The following is a 16,765-nucleotide window of genomic DNA, read 5'->3' as shown; positions in this document are numbered from 1 at the left end:
CTGTGTCAGGGCTGGGGTCAAACCCTGGCTCCCCTCCCTGTGTGACTCTGGGGAAGACACTAACCCCTTCAGAGTTTCTCAGACCTAAAACTGGGATACTGCCCCCTAACATGGCAGCATAGTGGTTAAGAGCTCAGCTGCTAACCAAAAGGTCAGCAGTTCAAATCCACCAGCCACTCCTTGGAAACTCTATGGGGCAGTTCTACTCTGTCCTATAGGGTCACTATGAGTCAGGACTGACTCGATGGCACCTAACCACCACCACCACCTAACCTGAGGGGCCATCCTGAGGATTATATGGCCACATGTAAACTGTTTATTAATAGGGCTGGATATAGTAACAATAGTAACTGTGGGTGCTACTATCCTGATCATTATTGGCTCGCCTTAGGAGATGGGAATGGAGCAAGTGATATTCCAGGCCCAAAAATGTGCTGGCCTACTGGAACCCCAGTGACCTAAGCAGACACAGAATTTCCCAATTCCCTGCCTTATAATTGTTGGTCTGGAAAACTGTGAGGAGCGAGAAGTGGCAGGGAGCCCCCTGCTCCAGGCATACACTGTTTCTTCAAAGAAAAGAGCCCACACCCTCCTCCACTTTTTGCCCCCCTGCAGTCAACCCAGTTGCTGCCATTTCCATTCCCCTCAAGTCCCCCACTGCAGGTGATGAGGGTCAGCAGCCTCTAGGCAAAGGACAGAGGTTGCCCCCAGCTCCCTGGCAAGTGCTTTCAAAATCAGCAGGTGAGGGAGGTCATGGCAGAATAGGCCTGGTTGATTGTCTCCAACCTTTTCTACCATTCATTAATTTAGGTGCTGACCCAGTGCCCTGGTTTTCCAGGCCAACAACTCCACAGTGCTTTCTGCTCCCATGGGCCAATCCAGGTCACCCCACCCCCCTCAGGACACACAGGAGGCCTGTGTAGCCTTCTTGCCAGGCTGGGGGCTGGATTCACCTCATCAGGTAACCTGAAGTCAACCACCCAGGAATGGCCTGGGGCTGGTTTTGTTCAGAGTGCTGGAACCAAAGACGTGACGAACAAAAGGTCACCCCGCCCTCATATCCCACAATTCTTCTAATTACACCAAGAATCAGGCCCTTAGTACCAAGAAGAGGAGCTAAAGTATAGTAAAAGGGAAAACTGGCCTCAGGGAGCTACTGAGGTGTGCCTGGAGATGAGAGCTGAGTAGAAAAGGGGCGCCCTTCACCTGGGGTGGGGAAGCTGCAGCTGCTGGGGGCATCTCCTAAGGCCTCACCTGTGCCCTCCCTATGCCAGGACAGGATGAGATGGTCTCCAAGGCTCCTTCCTGCCCAGTCATTTCCTGGCTCCAGCCTCCCAGTACTGTTCTGGTCTTTGGATGTGACACACACATATCTAGGGAGCAGATGTGGCACTTGGCACTGCTTGAAAGGAGGTTGACTGACCCAAACAGCAACATTCCAGGGCCTACAAATTCCATCCAAGCCCCCCAAACTTCTGACACACAGCCCTTGTGACCAGCAAGCCAATCTGTGGGTCAGCGGCCTGGCTCTTGGTGGCTATGTGGTTACAGTGCGTGCATTAGACACCACAACTCAACCTTCTTTTTTTTTTTTAAACAAGTAGGACTAGAACATCAGCCCAGCCCTTTAATATTCACCAAGTGCTTTCCCAAACATAATCTCATTGATTAGGCAGGACTAACACGTGTTGACAGCCTACCATGGGTTGTTTCATTTTAACACTCCACTGACTGTCTCAGGGGAGCTCTGACTAACTCTTGACGGCCATATGAACAGACACTGGCTGAAGGGACTGAGGCGGGTGGCAAGGAAAGGGACAGCCATGCCTGAGTGGGAATGAAACTCTGAAGGCCCAGGAGAAAAGGCGCTTACAGTTGTAGGGGAAAAGGCAGAAGTGGGGATCGGCAGGGCTGAATGATTTCTGAACCACCCCGGGGTAGAGGAGACAAGTAAGAATCCTACAGCTAAACCATCCCTACAGTAAACTGTGATCAGTTAGTTGCGTCCAAGAACCTGGGGCTCCCAAGTTCAAGCTTCACCTAAAATGTCATGTCCTTCAACCCTGTAATTCCACTCATAGGTAAATATGCCTGGCTGTTCACTGCAGTATCATTTATAACGCTGAAAAAAATCCTAAATGACTCAATGCCTAACAATAAAGGAACAGTTAAATTATAGTATGCTCTGAAATGGAGTATTGTCTAGCCATTAAGCTCATGCTTTCCAAAGATATTTAATAACTTGTAAAGTGAAAAGCAGCAGAATCCAAAACTATATAGAAAGCATGATTCCCATAAAAGGACTAGAGAAAGAATGGAAGGCAGTTTACTTATATCAACAGAGTGGTGGGTGATTTAAAAAAAAATCTTGGACTTTTTAAGCTTTCGGTAATGAACATGTATTATCTTCATCTTATTCGACCCACCAACAGCATGTGATACATGTGATTGATCCTGCCTCCTTCACACATTTTCTTCACTTGGCTTCTACATGTTCCTCCTTACCAATCTCCTCTGCTGGTCGCCCCTTTTCTTCCCAGTCTCTAAAGGTTTCTCATTCTCCATCTTCCTCCCTCCGTCCAGGATCTTACACTGGCTTGTGGTTTTCAATGCCTTCTATGTGATGATGACTCCCATATTTATTTCCCCAGTCCCAGCCTCTCTAACATCTTCACATGGATGCTCAATGAAATCACAAGCCCAACACTTTCAACACAGAGCCCTCATCTTCCCCCACGGTCTTTCCTGTCTTTAAATGGCAACTCCACCATGTTGGAGTCAGCAAGTCCTGTTGACTCCACCTTTAATATCCACTGCTGTCCAGTCGATTCCGACTCATAGCGAACGTATAGGACAGAGTAGAACTGCCTCACAGGGCCTTCTTGGCTGTGATCTTTATGGAAGCAAACTGCCACATCTTTCTCCAGCGGAGCCACCGGTGGATTCAAACCACCGACCCCGCAGTTAGTAGCCGAATGCTTAACCACTGCACCACCAGGAATCCCCCCATCTTTAATAAGTACTCAGAATTTGATCACTTCTCATAACCTCCACTGCTATGACCCCGGTCCAAGCCAACATAATTTCTTACCTGGATTATTGCAACAGTCTTCTCTGCTTCCACCCCCCATTCCCACTTACTCACCACACACCAGTCAGAGTGATCCTTTTAACAGATAAGTTAAATTCTGTCCCTCCTATAATTAAATCCCTCCAGGAGCTTCCCACCTATTGCTATTGAGTGGATTCCAACTATGGTGACCCCATGTGTTACCTCAGCTAACAAGCCTACGCAGGCCTACAAGGCCTTCCAGAACCCACTCCCACAGCTCTGACTTCTCCTGCTACTCTCCCCCTAGCCAGGCACATGGCTTCCTCACTGGTCTCAACACGGCAGGCATATTCAGCCTGGAGCCTCTAGCTGAAAATGTTCTTCCCCCAGATGCCTATCTACCTGGCTTGCACCTTACGTCCTATGAGTCTTCCCTCAAATGTGACCTTCTCAAGGAGCCAGGCTACAAGACTAAAATGTCTCCATGAACCACTATCTCCTCTACCTGGAGACCAGAACTAGATGATGCCTGGCTACCATTACTGACCGTCCTGATCAGGGACACAATAGATGGATCCTGACATAAAGGGAGAAAACTGTGGAACAGAACTTCAAATTCTTAAAGAATCCAGACTTACTGGACCTATTGAGGCTGCAGTAATTTCCAAGACTATAGCCCTGAGTTACTCTTGGAATCTTCAACTGAAACTATCCCCTAAGTTACCTTTAAACTAAGTGATAGTTAGCTCAAAAAGTAAAGACTATTACCCTTGGGCGCTGAGTTCTTTAAAAAAAAAAAAAAAAAATCTATGGACAAAAGCTATTTTAAAGCCTAGATGAGAAGATCGTGGGGCAGGGAGTTTAAGTTAATGGCAGTTAAACAACCAGAACAGAAATAACAAAAATGTTGACACAATGTGAAGAATGTAACCAATGTCTGATCATTATGTCTAGAAATAGTTCAATGGGAGTGAGTTTTGCTGTGTATATTTTTATCTTTTAAAAGAAAGGTTTGCTTATTTATTTTATTCTGCTTTAGGTGAAAGTTTACAGGTCAAGTTAGTTTCTCATTCAAAAATTTATACACATATTGTTTTGTGACATTGGTTATAATCGCCACAATGTGACAGCACCCTCCCCCTTTCCACCCCAGGTTCCCTGTGACCATTCATCCAGTTCCTGTCCCTTCCTGCCTTCTCATCTTGCTTTTGGGCAGGAGTTGCCCATTTGGTCTTGTATGTTTGATTAAACTAAGAAGCACATTCCTCACCTGTTATTATTTGTTTTATTTAAAAAAAAAAAAAAACATTGCCATCAAGTCGATTCTGACTCCAACGAGCAGCTGGTGGATTTGAACTGCCAACCTTTTGGTTAGCAGCCAAGCTCTTAACCACTGTGCCACCAGGGCTTCTAGTTGTTTTATAGGCCAGTCTAATCTTTGTCTGAAAAGTGGTCTTTGGGAGTGGTTTCAGTCCTGAGTTAGTAGGGTATCCAAGGGCCACAGTCTTGGGGGTTCCTCCAGTCTCTGTCAGACCAATAAGTCTGGTCTTTTTTTGTGAACTTGAGGAGCTGTGTTATATTTTTCACCAAAAATCATATAAAGTATTAATTTAAAAAAGTGACCTTTTCAGTGAGGCCTTCCCTGAACTCCGTATTTAAAACCAACCAGAACCCCACCATCAGGTACTCCCATTCCACTTCCCTGCTTTAAGGTAACTCTTATCATTGTCTGGCATACTGCATATATATTTACTCATTTGTTTACTGCCTAGCTCTCCTCAAAAAAGGCTGAGATTTTCGTCTATTAGGTTTACCATTGAATCTCCAAATCTTAGAGGAGTGCCTGGCAGATAGTAAACCCCACTGCTGTTGAGTTGACTCATGACGACCCTTTAAGACGGAAGAGAACTGCCCCATAGGGTTTCCAAGGAGAGGCTGGTAGATTCAAACCACCAACCTTTTGGTTAGCAGCCAAGCTCTTAACCACTGTGCCACCAGGGCTCTGGCAGATAGTAAGTGCTTAATAAATATTTGCTGAATGAGTGAACAACTTCTTATAATTGGAAAGATTTAAGTTCAAGGCCCAGCCTTGTAGACGTCATTTGTTCACAGGTTTCAGTTTCCCAGAGCATCTGACCCTGCTCCCAGATCACTCGAGACCCTTCTTATCAGGATTATGATAAAGTGGTAGAAATGCTGTGGAGGTGAAAACAGGGACTCCAGAGACAGCTGGCCGAGGAGGCCTGTCTACGGACCCAGAGAGGGTCAGCTCTTTTGCTGATCTGCCAGGTGACTTCAGAAAAGGCATTTCATTTCTCTGGGCTTCATTTTCCCCATTTGTACAATGGGGAGAGGGTGTTGGGTGCTTCTAGCCCTTTGGACTCTAAAATCCTCACTGGGCATTAACCAGTGGAAGGAGGCCTAGATAACTCACATGCTTCAGTTCTGCCTCAAGGTGGGGGATGGGGAGGTGATGACAAATCCTTAGGCGCCTTTAACATGTTTACACTCCAGCCAGGGAGGAGATAAGAGCAAACCTGCAACTGCCCACATGAAAGGCTGGAGGGAGGAGGGTGGGGCAAGTCCTGAGGAGGAAATGGCCTCTGCTGGAGACCTCGGGGAAGGTTCAAGGCCAACACCGAGCTGAGTCATACAAAGACGTCTTAAAAGTAAAATGCGCACATTACAGAAAATTTGAAAAATACTTAAGAGTTCAAAGAAGAAAATAAAATCATGGAGTGAATAGATGACATTTTTAATTTTTATTGTGCTTTAAGTGAAAGTTTACAGATCAACTCGGTCTCTCATACAAAAATTTATATACACCTTGCTATATACTCCTAGTTGCTCGCCCCCTAATGAGACAGCACACTCCTTCTCTCCACCCTCTATTTTTGTGTCCGTTCAGCCAGCTTCTGATCCCCCTCTGTCTTCTCATCTCCCCTCCAGACAGGAGATGCCCACATACTCTCATGTGTCTACTTGAGCCAAGAAGCTCGCTCCTCACCAGTATCATTTTCCATCCCATAGTCCAGTCCAATCCCGGTCTGAACAGTTGGCTTTGGGAATGGTTCCTGTCTTGGGCTAACAGAAGGTCTGGGGACCATGACCTCCGGGGTCCTTCTAGACTCAGTCAGACCATTAAGTCTGGTCTTTTTATGATAATTTGAGGTCTGCATTCCACTGCTCTCGTGCTTCCTCAGGGGTTCTCTGTTGTTTTCCCTGTCAAGGCAGCAGAAGACATTTTTTTATACAGACTGGGGAGTAGGGTGTTCTAGGTGGGGAACTACAGGATCCCATGCTCAGAGGAGAGAGGTGGAAAGAAGTACAAGCAGACCAGGGTGGCAAGGAATGGAAAAGCCTGGCGAAGCAGGTTACAGCCAAACACACACCCCAGAAAACCTTCTACGACCCGGCCTACACGGAGCCTACCCAACTTCGGCATTTCTGTGTGCCAGGCATTATTCTAAGCTCCTTCCTTATTCACTTAAGCCTCTCAAGTAAAGACTGGGGCAGGCACTATTCTTATCCCTAAAAAGCCCTGGTGGCACAAATGGTTACGTGCTAGGCTGCTAACTGAAAGGCTGGTAGTTCGAACCTACCTAGTGGCTTCATGGGAGAAAGCCTTGGCCATCTGTGTCTGTAAAGATTACAGCCAAGAAAATGCTATGAGACAGTTCTACTCTGTCATATGGGGTCACTATGAGTCAAAATTAACTTGATGGCACCTAACAACAGCACAGATGAGAAAAACAGAGCAAGGAAGAATGGTATAACGGCTCCACTGGACTGCCTCTCTCGCTTCCATTCTGAACCCCTTCAATGCTACAAAGTTTTCCATACCCTGACACAGCGGACTCTCCTTCCAAGTAACTTCCACTGCTAGTTCCTGTCCTGCCTGCTCTCTGTTGTCTTGTTTGCACCTTCTTCCTCCCCACAGCCCTCTTCTCCAGGTAACTCCTTCTCAGTGATGGCAGCATTTGTCATTTGACAGTTTCCTGACCCTTCCCCTTCTTTACTTTACCATACCCTCTCCATGTGCGGTTCCTAAAACTCCCAATAATCGAGGTGGAGCTAAAGCGTTGAAATGGCATGTCTGGCTTATGGTCCCAGGTATACCGGCTGTCACTGCCCAGCCGTCAAGACACATCATCTCCCTGGTCTGTGCTCATGGAAACAGAAGGTAGCCCTTTGCATCCAGAAGTTATCCTGTGGACTCTGCCTGTCGTGAGAACCTGTAGAGTGTTTTCTAAGCCTTGATCCAGTTCTCCAAAGTGTGAACAATTCCTCATCTCAGATCATCTGTAGACATGAGTAGTATGCATCTTCTACCTTTTCATCTAAGTCAATAAGGGGACAAAGTGTCATGAGATGTTCTCCCCCAGGTGCTGTCTGTTTATTAACCTTTGGATAAGGCAATTCAACAAACCAGAGACTGCCCAGGCCCTGCTGAACTCCAGATGCCCAGCATCCCCCTCCCCCCTGCCAGTCTACCTCTAGGTGAAGAGATAATGGGATACCTGGAGTGAACATCAGCACTGGATTATATGACAAATATGCTCCCAGCTCCGTCTTTACTATGCAGTGTACCTCTAAGCGATCTTTAAACCCCTTGGTGGCTCAGTTTTCCCATCTCTAAGATGGGACTGACGTCCCTAAGTGGCAATTTGCACTTGATCTAAAGGAGACCTGGTGGTGCAGCGGTTAAGAACTCAGCTGCTAACCAAAGAGTCAGCAGTTCGAATCCACCAGCTGCTCCTTGGAAACCCTATGGGGCGGTTCTACTCTGTCTTAAAAGACAGATGGCAATGGGTTTGGTTTTTGGTTTTTTGGTAACTAACCTAAAGGATGGAGGTTTGAATCCACCTAGCAGCGCCACAGGAGCCCTGGTGGCACAGTGGCTAGGCGCTCGGCTACTAAATGAAAGATCAGTGGTTCAAACCTACCAGCTGCTCTACAGGAAAAAGATGTGGCAGTCTGCTTCTGTGAAGATTACAACCTTGGAAAGCCTATGGGGGCAGTTCTACCCTGTTTTATAGGGTCGCTATGAGTTGGAATAGACTTGACAGTGGGTCTGGTTTTTTGGTTTGGTGGTTCCACAGAAGAAAGGCCTGAAGATCTGCTTCCATAGATTACAGCCAAGAAGACCTCATGGAGCAGCTCTATTCTGAACTAGGTGGGGTCGCCATGAGTCGGAACTGACTCGATGGCAACGGACTTTAAGGATGGGACAAATACCCACCTGGCTTCCCTAATGGAGATAGCAGGGCTCAGATGAGATATTAAATGTGAAAGATATTCACATTACAGGCAGTCTTCGAATTAGGAACGAGTTCTGTTCCTAAGTCCATCTTTAAGGAGAATTTGTAAATAAGATGGAACTGTTAGGTACGGTTCACTTTCAACATCAGTTAGTCAAATGTTTGTCTTAGTGCAGAGTACACAGTGTGCCTTTCCAGGTATAAAAACATTACTAAAACATTTTAAACATAATGATACAGTAATAATAGTGTTTGGATGGACGTCACAAAGTAGCACCCATTTGTTATTACAAACCACTGTATGTACCTCAAATTTTTAACATAATGGGGCTTTACAAGGGTTGGTTTGTTAACTCTGGGTTGTACGCAAGTCAGGCATTTGTAACCTGGGGATGGCCTGTATAAAATTTATACACCAAAATGTTAATGAACTCCCTAGCGATAAGTTTTACTTCTTCTTTTACGCTTAGCTGACTTTTCTAAATTTTCTATAATCAACATGTGCTATGTTTAATAAGCAAAAAGCAAAGAAAAAGGGGGAGGTTCAAAAGCGCAATACAAACGTGAGACATCATTATTTTAGAGAGTAGCAAACTGAAGCAGACAAAGCTAAAGAAGTCTGTCTCAAGATACGACACTCTGGCACACTCATGTCATGAAATTCTCTGCAGACTCTTGAGAGTGGCAGGTGATACAGACGTGGTGCTGTGGCAGGACGGCCATGACACACAGCATCATCAAGAAAACACTGCAAGCAGACAAACTACACATCTTCCACACGTCCATCTTGTTTAAAATAACATAAAGCTACACACACTTGCTCAACAATATCAACAACTATGATGGTGAGCTAGGAGGGAAGAGGAGGATGGTGGGGAGATAAGTACTTTTTACCTTTATACAAAGGTTCCTGGGTGGTGCAAACAGTTGTATACTCATCTACTAACCTAAAGATTGGTGTGTCGAACCCACCCAGCGGAACTGCAGAAGAAAGGCCTGGCGATCTGCTTTCATAAAGATTACAGCCAAGAAAACCCTATAGAGCAGTTTTATTCTGTAACACGTAGGGCTGCCATGAGTCGGAATCAACTCGACAGCAATGTTTTTTTTTTAAAACCGTTATACAAATTTGTGGTTTTGTTTTTAAAACAAGCACCTATCTATGTCTTTTGAGTAGGAGAACAGCCAGAAGTCCTCGTCCTCAAACCTCTTGCTTTCTTTCAAACAAAAACTTCTGGGTCTCGCTTGAGTGAAAGCAGCTCAGGGCAGGTACTGGCAACAGGTAAAGCAAAGCTCTCTTGGTGTTGAATCTCAAAGACATTTTAATATTTGCGTTCTGGTCTCTCTTTTACTTTCAAGAGCACACCAATCTGGTTGCTTTCTAAGGTCTCAGATAAAGGCCTAGTTAACAAACATTTGAAAAGCATTAAGTTCCCAAGGGAGGAAAGAGAGAACCAAAATAGAAGAAACGAAAGGACAAACAGAACAAGAAGATTCAAATCAGAAGGAGCCCAGAAAAGGCTTTTTTTTTTTTTTTAACATCAAAAGAGATGAGTCAGAAAACTGGCCCATGTCCTTCTCTCCCAATTCTCATGCTGTTCTGCCAGCAGCTTCTGGATCTGATGACTGCCTGAGAGCCCACAAGAGCTCTGGGTGAGGAAGCTGGTAAAAACCTGCAGTCTCACCCCTGAGGACTCAGAGTCAGGAGGACGGTGTGTAGGACGTGATGGGCAAACGCCAGAATTGGAGTGACACCGCAATGACACTTGGGGAATTCACTCAGACAGCGGAAGGCCTCACGTGTCAGGTCATGTTAGGCCCCGATTCGGATCTCAGCCAGTCTGGCAGGAGGAAGAAGGGGCTCCCTCGAAAGAATCAACTGTGGCCACTGTTCAGCAAGGGTTACAGCTGCAACAGGTGGTCGGGCGGCTGTCTGAAAACACTGTTTCCCTCTGGGGCTACCTCTCCCCAGAGGCCCCACCACCCTGCCTAGTGGCTGTCAAAGCCCTAGAGGTCTCTCCAAGATTAAGGCACAAGGTGGCTCTGAGCCAGGGAAGAACTCCTAGCAGGCCGCTTTGGCCCTGGCCCTAAACCCAGCTCCTTCCCTGGAGGCCATCAAGAATGAGCAATGCAGGGAGAAGCACTGGGAGAACTTGGGAACATGGGAGGGCTGTCTCAGCTCTAAGCCTCATATCCTGATCCAGCTGGAGTCACTGTTTTCCCCAAAACAATTGTTCCAGGCAAAGACCACAGTGGCAGGTGGAACAGACACTGATCTTTCTACTCACCAAGTGTCCAGGTGCCACTTGCTTGGGGAAAGTTGCCAAGTGGGAAGATGACGGGTTGGTGGGCTGGGAGGCCACCTGAGCAGAAGGTCCCAGTGGCTGGCTCAGTCCTGAATCCTCCAGAGTCAAACCCACAGCCCTCTTTTCTGGCTGCTTCCTTGAGAACCTCTGCCCAAATCCTGGGCCGTCCAGAGCACGCAGGAGGTGTTTCCCCACCCACAGCAACCTGCTTGGCAAGGCTCTGAATACCTTTCCCCCATCAATACTTCCTGCCACCCTCCCTCCCCACAGGAACCCAGACAGGCTGAGGCAGTACCTTTCTCTATCCATCCGACTGCTCTTGGGATTCACAGGCCAATTTGGGGATCCCGGGCACTGGCCCCAGCATGGGCCAGGGCCAGCCAGGTACTTGCGGTCTGCACTTCCCCGTCCGGGCAGGCGGAGGCTGGAATGGCGCCAGCAGCTCACCTTTGTAACAGAGGCACGAAAGCATTTATTCCAAAGGTGGCTGGAGAGCATCCAAGAGCTTGCTTACCAGCTTGCCAGAGGTGCCCAGGCCTTCCTATGGGAGTGCCTGCCACGCACGGGTGAGGCACCTGGGGGAGAAAGGCAGCTCTCTCTTCCTTCTCACCTAGCAGATCCCGCGAGCGCTGGTGGTGTTCTGCTTGGTTCCAAGCACTAGAGAGCCTAGAGCTGTGAGGCGGTATCTAGCTCCTGATGCTTCTGCACTGTGGGGCCACCTTAATGACAACCAGCCCCTCAGAGGATGCAGCTTAGCAAGGGGGCTAGGGCAGGGCTTGGACCTTGAGCTGGGTTTGAATCCTGGCTCTGCCACTCACTAGCTGAGTGGCCTTGGGCAAACTGCTTCACCTCTCTGGGTGTCTATTTTCTTAAATGTACAACCGTGCTCAGAAAGATGAGGTAACTTGTCTCTAGTCACAGGAAGGGATGGTAGTATAGTAGAGTCTGGCCCCAAACTCATTTCCTGGCTCCCAGGCCAGGGTTTTTTTTTTTTTTAACTACCCCAGGATGTTTCTCAATAGCGGCTACAACTGACAGAGGAACGGTCCCTTTTCCAAAGCGGTTTTCAGCTGTTCCCAAAAGTCAGTGAAAAGTTCTTTCCAAAGCTCTCTGCCTTCAAACAAAAATAACCTTCACAGGTACCACCTTAACCAGGTGATTAAAGTTAGCATCACCTTGACTGGAGCCAAATGGCATCATCTGGCGTCCTGATATGAAGCAACAGGAAGCACACCTCACCTATTCAGGTTTCCTGCCAGAAATGTTAGCCTGAATCTAATCACAAGGGAGCAATCCGACAAACAAGGAATGTTACTACTCAAAGAATGTAATAAATGTCACTGAGCTGTACGTGCAGAAACTGTGGAAACTGGTACTGCTTTTCCTCTATATATTCTCAAAAACCAAATAAATAAGATTAAAAGTAATTAATTAAAAAAAAAAAACAGACTATGGACAATCTATGAGACAATGTCAAGCAAATGCAGCATATTGTGAACAACTGGTGAAACCTTTGTAAAGGAAATACAGAAGTTCATTGTACTCGTCCTTCAACTTTTCTGTAGCTTTGACCTTTTTTGTTAAATAAAAAACAGGGGAGGTCAAAAGCCGTTCTGCCTTCAGCTCTCCAAAGAGTCACGGATGAAGCACGTTTAATTCTCTCCCCAGTGTCCTGAAAATAAAAATCTAAGCTTCAGTGTTTGTCATTCATGGCTTGCGCAATCAGGGTCCCATATTTTCTAGCCTTATCTTTTTACAAAACTCTACAACCTGAACTATCTTCATCAGCCAAAGTTGTTTACAGTTTCTAAACAACCATTGGTTGGAATGTCATTCATTTGTTCACGCAGCAACTTTTACAGAGCAGCCTCCTGGGACAGGTACCCACTTTGGGTCAGCCACTAAGCCAGGTCCCATAGACATCCTGAGGGACAAGACACAGAGGCTGCCCCGTGGAGTTCACCCACCAGGAACCCTATGACACTTGGCTTTCCTCATGCCCTGCCTTATGACACCACTTGATTAGTACTTCCATGCAAGAATTTCTTCCCCACATTTCTTGAGAAAATTGTATGTTTTACTGAATCCCAATCCTCAGAAATGTCAGTTGAGACACTGAAAACAATGGGGAAAAGTACTATGATCCTCTTGCAAGAAAGTTTAACAATTAACCTAGAGATGTGGCCGGTTGGAAGGAATCCAATAATAAATCAAGTCCAAAGCAAGAGCAAAAAACTCTGTGATAGGTGGAGCTGAAGGTTAAGGCTGACATTTCTGGGAGCCAGGACAGGAGAAAAGTGGTGATAATCTAATCAGTTTTGCTTATAGTTGTTAACCACGTTATGTGTTCCTGACTGTCTGCTGCTAATGGTGAGTGTCATTCTTGCAAACAAAATAAATATATACATTGTATACTTTACACAAATCTTATGAGTGGTATTTTTAAAAATAACAAATTTTGGAAGCAAACTAAATCCTCAGTTCGACAATTTTGACATGTGATTCTATATAGTGCTGTTAATCTTGCTAGGAGATCTGAACGTCAGGTTATTCAAAAGTTGTCTGATAATGCCAGCATTTTCTAGTTTTCATTATTTGCTATTGAAGAAATGCAAAAAGAAGATGTGAATGTTGGGGAATTCTCAGATATAAACTCAGAAGAAACTGATCTGAATTGTGAATCAGCAAAGGCTATATTGGTTGTAATGGCAAAACCAAAATTGGGGCAGACAAAATGCTCTCATCACTAAAAAAGGAAACGAGCATATACAAAGCCAACATATACCCCTCAACAACCAACTTGAAGATACTTCTGGGCATACATTCAACAATTCAACCAATATCAATGCAAAATGAAAGAAATGTTTTTAGACCTGGAAAATGTATCTTATAGAAAAGATCAAGACTATAAAAAAGAAAGGACAATTAATGATTGGTGTCTTTTAAAATTTCATTTCGGATCCACACAAATATGGCCAATTGATTTTTGATGAATGTGAAAGGCAATTCAATAACAGAATTCAACAAAATAGTGTTGAAACAACTGAAAAAATCCAGATGCAAAAAAAGAAACCTTGACTTAAATCTTATACCCTACATAATAATTAAATAAAAATGGATCACAGACATAAAAGTAAAACTATAAACAATAAGACTTTTAGAGAAACCCTGGCGAAAATCTTTGTGACCTCGGGTTTGGCAAAGAGTTCTTAGATATGACACCAAAAACACAATCCATGAAAGGAAAAAATTGGTAAGTTGGGCTTCATCAAAATTAAGAATTGCTCTTCAAAAGGCACTATATCAAGGGAATGAAAAGACAATACTGACTGGGAGGAAGTATTTGCAAAATACATATCTCACAGAGGACCTGTATCCAGAATATACAAACTGAACCAAACCCACTGCCATTGAGTCGATTCCGACTCAGAGCGACCCAGTAAGACAGAGCAGAACTGCCCTATAGAGTTTCCAAGGAGCACCTGGTGAATTCAAACTGCTGACCTTTTGGTTAGCAGCCTTAGCACTTAACCACTATGCCACCAGGGTTTCCAGAATATGTAAAGAACTCTAAAAACTCAACAATAAGAAAACAAACAAACCAATTAACCCAATAGGCAAAAGATTTGAACCAAATACTTTACTAAAGATGGCAAATGGATGGCAAACAAGCACATGAAAAGATACTCAACACCATTAATCGTTAGAAAAATGCAAATTAAAACCACAATAAGATACCACTACATACCTATTCAAAAACCCAGTGCCGTCGAGTCGATTCTGACTCATAGCGACCCTATAGGACACACCTATTAGAATGCCTAAAACAGAACAACCAAAAATGACCATACCAAGTGCTAACAAGGCTGTAGAAAAATGAACTTTAACACACTACTGGTAATGATGCAAAATGGCACAGCCACTTTGGAAAACAAGTTAGTTTGGCAGTAAACACGTTTACGGAGCCCTGGTGGCGCAGTGGTTGAGAGCTATGGCTGCCAACCAAAAGGTTGGGAGTTTGAATTCGCCAGCCACTCCTTGGAAACCCTATGGGGCAGTTCTACTCTGTCCTATATGGTCACTATGCGTTGGAACCGACTGGACAGCAACAGGGTTGGGCCGTTTTTTTTTTTTTTCTGGTTTTTAAACGTGTTTACGGTTTGGCAGTAAACATACACTTGCCATAGATCCAGCAGTCACACTCCTAGGTATTTACTTAAGTGAAATGAAAACCTAGGCTGAAACGTAAAACCTGCATGCAGATGTTTATAGCAGCTTTTGTTCATAATTGCCCAAAACTGGAAATAACCTCAGTGGTTAAGAGCTCAGCTGCTAACCAAAAGGTCAGCAGTTTGAATCCACCAGCTGCTCCTTGGAAACCCTATGGGGCAGTTCTAGTCTGTCCTATAGAGTTGCTATGACACGAAATAGACTCAACAGAAACGGGTTTGATTATCAATGTCTATAGCGGGTAGAGGTCATCTTTATGTTATTTAAATATATAATCTTGTCACAATATATTGGTTCATAATAATAATAAGCTATGCATTTAATATTGTATCTTTTTTTTTTAACAGAAAACATCTGAAACTTTCATATAACCTTATTACGGAAAAATAATTCATAGTTTTATTGTTATGGTCACTCATTCTTTTGGAGTCCCTGAGTGGTACAAACAGGAAGTGCTAGATTACTAGCTGAAAGGTTGGCAGCTTGAACCCACCCAGACGTGCCTCGGAAAACAGGCCTGTCAATCTGCTTTCAAAAAGGTCACGGCCTTGAAAGCCCTATGCAGCAGTTCTAGTCTGTACACATGGGGTCAACTAATAACAACAACGGTAACATTCTTCTTTAAAAATTCGTAAAGTATTAGGAAAAATATAGAAAAACTTACGATTCTGGGAACTACTATTTTTTTTGTTCCAAAACCCTGAAAGTTAAACACTGTTGGGAATTTGGAAACACTAGTCTTGACACTTTCCCAGACAGCCTTTGCTATGACCCATATGGCAACCTTCCACCCATCAATGGGATTGATCTGGATAATAATCACATGCAAAAGCTTTGACCTAGACCCCTATGGAGGAGAGATACCAAATGAGGAAGACAGTCTGCCCCTGAAAAGGGCAAGTGCACCAACCACAGTGTGGAGTCCACACAAGCAGTGGACGCTGCTGGGAAAGAAATATTTCTAACTTGGAGAAGCGGGGTTGATTTTGAAAGGGGCAGCATTCCTTTCAGCTGGGCTTGATAGATAGGAAAGACCCTCCCAGGGAAGGCCAAAGTAAGCCAGGCAACACAGAGTACACCTGGGAACGGCAAGCTGTCCCCTTTGGCTGGGACATCCAGTTCTCAGAAGGACAGCCATGGGAGATGTGGCTAGGACATGGCTGGCCTTGAATTCCTAGTTACTAAGGAGCGATGGAGGGATTACAGTGGTGGTTCAGTGGTAGTATTCCCACTTCCATGTTGGAGACCCAGGTTCGATTCCCAGACAATGCACCTCAAAAGCACAGCCACCACCCATCTGTCAGTGGAGGCTTACATGTTGCTATGATGTTGAACAGACTTCAAAGAAGCTTCCAGACTAAGATGGACTAGGAAGAAAGATCTGGCGATCTCCTTTCAAATGAAAACGCTACGATCACAATGGTTCAATCCCATTGTACATGGGGCAGCCATGAATTGGGGACCAACTTGAAGGCAGCCAACGACAACAAGGAGTGTGGAGTTAATTCTGAGGCAAAGCGGAGGGCAGAATCAGAGGTGTGCTTTGATTTCAATGCCTGTCAGAGCGGATAGAGGTAAAGTGTTCACTAGGCAGCTTCTGAATCGACACTGAGCAGGTGAGGGTCTGAAATCTCTTATTCCTTCAAAATTCTACACTCTGTTCACCCTTAACTTCCCAGCACACCAGATCTCTCTACCTCTGGGCCCCAGCTTAGGCTGTTCCTCCCACTGGAACGCCTCACTCCTTCTTACCCAGCCTTCGAACCTCAGCTTTAACAGCACTTCCTTGGAACAGCATCTGCGATGTGCTCCAAAAGACCCTGTATCTCCTCCATCAGCCCTTTCCCCACTTTCCTGTTGCTGCATTTTTATTTATTGGCTTTATTTATTTGGGTTTTTATTCATTTTACTTTTAT

At 45.1% G+C, this 16,765-nt stretch overlaps 1 protein-coding gene across 21 annotated transcripts in view; it reads right to left on the bottom strand.

The window, feature by feature from the left end:
* Positions 1-16,765, bottom strand: part of PPARD (peroxisome proliferator activated receptor delta) — a 79,655-nt gene that overhangs the window by 26,108 nt on the left and 36,782 nt on the right. The window contains exon 3 of one of the 21 annotated variants that reach the window (XM_023540144.2): positions 10,915-11,066. The exons of 18 other annotated variants lie outside the window; for them this stretch is intronic. The gene's annotated coding sequence lies outside the window, so the exon portion shown is untranslated. Of the gene's footprint in view, positions 1-10,601; positions 10,871-10,914; positions 11,067-16,765 lie in introns of those variants that run through there. 2 more of the 21 variants (XM_064285056.1, XM_064285095.1) reach the window with 2 other exon arrangements.

This window comes from Loxodonta africana, chromosome 1 (assembly GCF_030014295.1).
Source record: "Loxodonta africana isolate mLoxAfr1 chromosome 1, mLoxAfr1.hap2, whole genome shotgun sequence".
Lineage (NCBI taxonomy): Eukaryota > Metazoa > Chordata > Mammalia > Proboscidea > Elephantidae > Loxodonta > Loxodonta africana.
This window is presented reverse-complemented; position numbering and strand designations above follow the sequence as displayed.